Raw genomic sequence first — 6672 nt, 5'->3', positions numbered from 1 at the left:
TGATAAACAATTTTGTTCCCTATCTTTCACAAATTTGAAATACAGCATTGATTATGGCTGTCACAGATCTCTCATGTTAGCAATTATTACATTTCTAAAGATTTCAGGACTGCTTTCATTCAAGGGACCAGTTCATGCATGTTTTTGCTTAGGTTTTACAAGTACTTTATGTGTTCAGACTGTTGTGCTATGTTTTATCCCCAAATTACAAAAAAAAAGTCATTAATGGTTCAAAGTTCTTTCTGGAGTCATAAAAGTAGCAATGAAGATAGTAATATAGATCTGACAATTCAGAACAATATCATCCATAAACAGTGAGCAGGATTTCAGTGGGAATATAATATGTCTACATGTACTGAGACAAAGGAAAATGTCAGAGTGATTATTTTGCACAATAAGCAAAAAAGAAACTGCAGATAGGAGCTACCACAAAGATTATCTGGAAACTAGGTTTTATTGACTATTCACCCCTTGTCCCCAAAGCTTTATCAAGCTGTGAAATGTCAAATCATGGCTCAAAGTCATCAAAACTTAGAGCCTAATGATTTTTTTTTCAAAATAAGCACACACTAGCACTTCCCAGAATAAAATTTTACTTTTGTGCCAAAGGCAGAAAAAGGCACCTAAAATATAGCACATCACTCCAAGTTGTCCTCACTCCTCAGAGCAAATACAGGTACAAGTCACACAACAGAGAAGACAGACAAACCAGTTGTGAAGTTAATGACATAAATGCTCAGAGAAAGCAGCTTTAGCAAATACTACTGTTGGGTATCACATAACTGGCAAACGGGGTACAAGAGCAGTCACCATCCTGAATGCACACTAGTATTCATGTCTCTGCGGAGTTGGCTAAAATCCTGACACGCGGACTGTGACATCGCTTTTAGAGTAGAGACGAGATGTATGGTGGCAAAACAGTCCATGAATTTTTGTTCTCCTTACCTCTAAACTTCCCTGCCACAAGAGAAAAATTATTTTGTGTTACCAGAGATCACTTTGTGAATGAAAGAGGCACATTGGCATTAGTACAGACGGAGCACTGACTTCGGGAGCAAGAAGGCAGGAAGTTGAAATCGTAATGAAAGAAGTTATACTCCTCCGTGCTTCGGGTTCTTTCCCTCTAAAAAGGGGGAATGGTTACGATAGTAATCATAATAATAATTCCTGTTTCATACAGTTCTGGTAAAGGTTAGTGAAGAAATACATCCGAAGTGCTCAGGACAATGTCTAGCAGACAGAAAGTGCTCAATAAAGGTGATTATTGTTTGCATCACACGAATGCTAGTTTGAACACTTCAATTCACAGAGAACCGCTGACAGCCTTCGATATGCCTCCTGAATCCAATTCAGTGTTGAAGGAAGTAGAAAATATTTTCACCGTGATTCAAATTGCAGTCACCAAGGTTACATTGTTTCCAACACGTTCATGTAGAAATAGGCAGCACGTCCCAGAAACTGCTTCCTCCTCCCAACGCCTAGCAGATCTTCTGACTCTAGAGGGCAAAGGTGGTCACATGGATTGGCTTTGTTTTGTTTTAACATTTTCATTGAGATATGATTCATGTAACATAAAATTCACCATTTTACGGGATATACCGCAGAGGTTTTAGCATATTTACTATGTTATGTAACCAGCATTATTGATTCCAAACGTCTCTGTCATCTCAAAAAGAAACCCCACACCTATCAGCAGTTAGTCCAAATTCCTTCCTTCCCCCATCCCTTGGCAACTGCTGATCTACTTTCTGTCTCTAAGGATTTGCCTATTCTGGACATTTTCTATCAATGGAACCACACGGTACGTGGTCTTTTAGGGTTGGCTTCTTTCTCTTAGCATCATGTTTTCCAGGTTCTCCCATGTTGTAGCTGGCCTCAATACTGCAATCCTTTGTATGGCTGCATAATATTCCATCACATGGCTATATCACATTTTGTCTATTAATCACCTGACGAACAGTGTATTGGTTCTACTTCTTTGGCTATTGTGAGTAATGCTGCTCTGAACATTCATGTACGAGTTTTTGTGTGAACCTGTTATCAGTTCTTCTAGGCGTATACCCAGGAATGGAATCACAGGGTCGTACTGTGATTCTATAAACTTTTGAAGAATTGCCAAACTGTTTTCCACAGCTGCTGAACCAATTTACATTCCCAATAGCAGTGTAAGAGGGTTCCGATTCCTCTACCTTCTCACTAGCACTTGTTATTTTCCTTTTTGTAATTACTATTATTATTATAACTATTCTAGTGGGTGTGAGGTGGTGTCTCGAGGTTTTGATTTGCATTTTCCTAATAACTAATGACATTGAGCATTTTTTCATGTGTTTATTGGCCTCTTGTATATCTTTGGAGAAATGCTTATTCAAATCTCTTGCCCATTTTTTACCTGGGTTTTCTTTTTATTGCTGAGCTGTAAGAGTTTTTTATATATTCTGGATACTAGACCCTTATCAGATATATGATTTGCATATATTTGCTCTAATTCTATTGTCTTTTCACTTTCTTGTTAGTGTCCTTTGACACACACACATTTTTTTTTTAAATTTTAGGGTGGGGGAGGAGCGGAGGGGGAGAGAGAGAGAGAGAGATTGAGAGAGAGAATCTTAAGCAGGCTTCATGCTCAGCTCAGAGCCCAACATGGAGCTTGATCCCACGACCCTGGGATTATGACCTGAGCCAAAATTGAGAGTCAGACGGTCAACCAACTGAGCCACCCAGGCACCCTAAACCCACAAAAATTTTTAATTTTGATAAAGTCGCATTGATATATTTTTTTCTTTATTTGTGCTTTTGGTGTTCTGAAACCATGTGGAGTTTCACCTGTGTTTCCTTCTAAAAGTTGTCTACTTTCTGTTCTTTTATTTAGATCTTTGAACTATTTTGAGTTAAGATTTGTAGATGACATAAAAGAAGTCCAAATTCATTCTTTTGCATGTGGATGTCCACTTGTCCCAGCATCATTTGTTGAAAAAAAAATTTCCCCATTGAGCTGTCTTGGCACCTTTGTCAAAAATCAACTGACCGTAAGTATATGAGTTTGTTTTTAGACTCTCAATTCTACTCCATAGGTCTATAGGTCTCCTTACACCAGTACCACACTATTTTGATTACTGTAACTTTGTAGCAAATTTTGAAATTGAGAAGTGTGAGTCTTTCCGCTTTGTCCTGTCTTAAGACTGTTTTACAGGTTATTCTTGGTCCCTTGCTTTATTTGAAATTTAGGATCAGCTTGCCCATTTCTGGAAAAAAAAAAAAAGCAGTTTTGACAGGGATTGCACTGAGTCTGGAGATCAATTTGGCAAGTATTGCAATCTTAACAATATTAAACTCTCCAGACACTGAACACAGGATGTGGTTAGATTTATGTAGACCATCTCTAACTTATTTTAACAATGATTCAGAGTGTACAAGTCTTGTACTTTTTTGGTTAAGTTTATCCCTAAGTATTTTTTTAAGAGAGACAGAGAGAATGAGAGACCAGGGGAGGGGCAGAGTGGGGAGAGAGAGAGAGAGAGAGAGAGACAGAGAGAGAGAGAGAGAGAATCTCAAGCAATTTCCATACATGGTCAGCACAGAGCCCGATGTGGGGCTCAAACCCATGAAACCATGAGATCATGACCTGAGCCGAGATCAAGAGTTGGTCGCTACCCAGGACCAACCTACCCAGGTGCCCCAGGATTTTATTATTTTTGATGCTATTATAAATGGAATTTTCTTAACTTCATTTTCAAATTGTTTATTGCTAGTGTATGAACACAATTGTTTTTTGTATATTGATCCTGTATCCTGCAACTTTGCTGAACTTATTTATTAGTTCTAACTGGTGTTTTGTAAATTCTTTAGGGTCTTCTAGATAAAAGATCATGTCTTTTTATATACAGTAGTTTCACTATAAAGATAAACAAAGATAGTTCTACTTCTTCCTTTTCACTATATGAGTTTTTGAAATGCACGGTGACACTTCATGACGTTGATAATGTCAACAAAGAACATCTCTCCAACTGCAAATGGTCTACTCACATACCTTAGCAATATGTCAGAAACTCAGAACTCAGGTTCTGAGTGAAATTTCACAATTTTAATGTTGGGAATACAATATGGGGATTTCTCAAAACTAGAACTATGGCAGCATCAAAGTTTTACTATTTTCTAACATTTGATTTTTAAAAAAATTTTTTTTACATTTATTAATTTTTGAGAGACAGAAAGACACAGAGCATGAGCCGGGAGGGGGTGTGCAGAGAGAGAGGGAGACACAGAATCTGAAGCAGGCTCCAGGCTCTGAGCGGTCAGCACAGAGCCCGACGTGGGGCTCAAACTCACAAACCGCGAGATCATGACCTGAGCCAAAGTCAGACGCTTAACTGACTGACCCACCAAGGCGTCCCATATTTGATTTATTTAAGAAAGAAATAAAAAAACCACGTTATTGGGCATATTTAAAACCACTTTGATGAAACGGAAAGGTCTGTGTTATGTATTTTACCACACACACACACACGCACGCACACACACACACACACACACACACTTGAACTTCTACGTCATAACAAGAAGTGCTTTCCAAAGCTGAACAAAGCTGAGGATTGGATAAGAAATCCATTTGCCCCCACCTCCTAGGTTACAATAGTTAATATTCCAACTTTTGTGCGTCATGTGCTTATAGACCTAGGTCCTGGTAGTTTGCAAACAATTGTCACTAAGAATGCTCTCCACAGTTCTGAGTCCAAGTTTAATCGGCTTACCCAGGACTGGCTGATGAAGCACTTAATGCCATTCCTTCAATTTTCTTAACTTAGTAGAAATGTTTAAAAAAAAAAAAAAAAACAGCCCTGCTGGTTGTGGGATCCAAGCTATGGCTCAAACTATCTGATATCGAGCTGAATACAAATACCTTAGTGAAGATTACAAACATATCATTCTCATTGATTTAAAACAAAGCCATTGTTGTTACTTTTACATGTTTTATTACACTATTTTAAAAATTGTGATAATTTTTAAAATTTATCAAAATGGGGTGCCTCGTGGCTCAGTCAGTTAAGCATCTGACTTTGGCTCAGATTGTGATATAGTTCGTGGGTTTGAGCCTCGCGTTGGGCTCTGGGGGCTCAGATCCTGGAGCCTGCTTCTCATTCTATGTCTCTCTCTTTGCCTCTCTCCTGCTTGTGCGCTCTCTCTCTCTCAAAATAAATAAACATTTTTTTAAATTTAGGAACTTTTTATGTACCAGACATCCATTAAAATGGCCTATGGGTACCAAAGTTTAAGAAACACAGATTTAATACAAAGAACTGGACAGGGAGCAAGGAGGGCTAGATTCTAGTCCTGGTTTTGACCTTGGGTATGTTAAATAACTTCTATAAACCCAGTCTCCCCAGTTTAGAGTACATTGGTATTTTTTTGTTCTGATTTCTCCCCAGGGCTTCTGTGAAAAGCAAATGAGACAATGGATGCTCAAATGCTTTGTAACCTGTGAGACTGTGCAAATGTATGAGATGAAATCATTTTTCCTAAATGCCATATGGGGTGCCTGGGTGGCTCAATCAGTTAAGCGTCCGACTCTTGATTTCTGCTTAGGTCATGATCTCACAGTTTGTGGGATCGAGCCCCGTGATGGACAGTGCAGAACCTGCTTGGGATTCTCTCTCTCTCTCAAAATAAATAAACTTTAAAAATTAATTAGTTAATGAATTTTTAAAATGCTGTCTATATTTTAGCTTCCTCTTCTTCTGGTTCCTTCCTGTACAACCCCACCAGTTGTCAAACAGCCCAATCCCCCTGGCTTTGCATTTGTATACTTGGCCTATCATTCCTACCACCACAATGGGGAACAAACCCTGCTTGTCCCTGGTGAAGAAGTCGGCCAGGTCTCTCAAATCCTGCTCTAACCCTTCCGTGTCCCAAGGTTCCCTGCCTCTCCATCTCCTGGGATCCTCCTGTATTTGGAGAGAGTAGGGGCTGCACAGTTCTCCATTATACATGGTAACCCCACTCAGTTCCTTAACCCCACTCAGCCCCGTGCCCCAGCCTCTCTCTCATCCCCTCCCAAAGAAACTCACCCCCAAGAGTCCCCCCACCGATCTCCTCTGCTATATGCTGGGCAGCTCTGCTGGGGTGCTGAACCAGACAAGGGAAAGAACAGCCCCACCAGCAAACCCCACCCTCTAGGAATGGACTTATGCTTCATTGTGGGTGGCAACCATGGAAACCACAGGTGCCTGTGAGTCACATGGTAATAAACAGGATTCTTTACTAATAGAAGTTGCCTGGGGCAACCCTGGGAGGGCAGGGCCCTGGATTTCTCGGTTTGGCCTCTGAGAACCTCCTAGAACAGCAGAGCTCCCAAACTGGGATGTTAGGTGAGGCTAACAAACACAGACAAATCATTTGCCATTCTTCCGGAGTTCCTTCTCAAGACCCCCCAAATCCCCTTGAACTTTGAGTTTCCCCACCTTGAGCTCCTTTCCATTCCTTAAATTCGCCATGCTGTCTCTTGGCTCCTGACTTTCCTACATGAACTTCCTACTCCTGGAAATTCTCTTCACTCTTCTTTTTTACTCCAAAAACACCCATTCATCCTTTAAATATTAGGTCCCTTAAATGTCAGGGCCTTTCCTGACCCCTGGAAGTGCTAGAAACCCCAGAAAGCATGGAATCTCATTTATCTCT

At 40.1% G+C, this 6672-nt stretch overlaps 1 long non-coding RNA gene across 1 annotated transcript; it reads right to left on the bottom strand.

Annotated features, from left to right (window-relative positions):
• Positions 1 to 1245: 1245 nt before the first annotated feature.
• Positions 1246 to 6155, bottom strand: LOC131520136 (uncharacterized). Its single transcript, XR_009265942.1, has 2 exons — positions 6063 to 6155; positions 1246 to 1496 (listed from the first exon to the last, which is right to left on the bottom strand). It is a non-coding gene; the product is annotated as an uncharacterized LOC131520136 (long non-coding RNA).
• Positions 6156 to 6672: the final 517 nt, after the last annotated feature.

This window comes from Neofelis nebulosa, chromosome 8 (genome assembly GCF_028018385.1).
Source record: "Neofelis nebulosa isolate mNeoNeb1 chromosome 8, mNeoNeb1.pri, whole genome shotgun sequence".
Taxonomy (NCBI): Eukaryota; Metazoa; Chordata; class Mammalia; order Carnivora; family Felidae; genus Neofelis; species Neofelis nebulosa.
The sequence above is the reverse complement of the archived record's forward strand: the minus strand, read 5'-3'. Positions and strand labels throughout refer to the sequence as shown.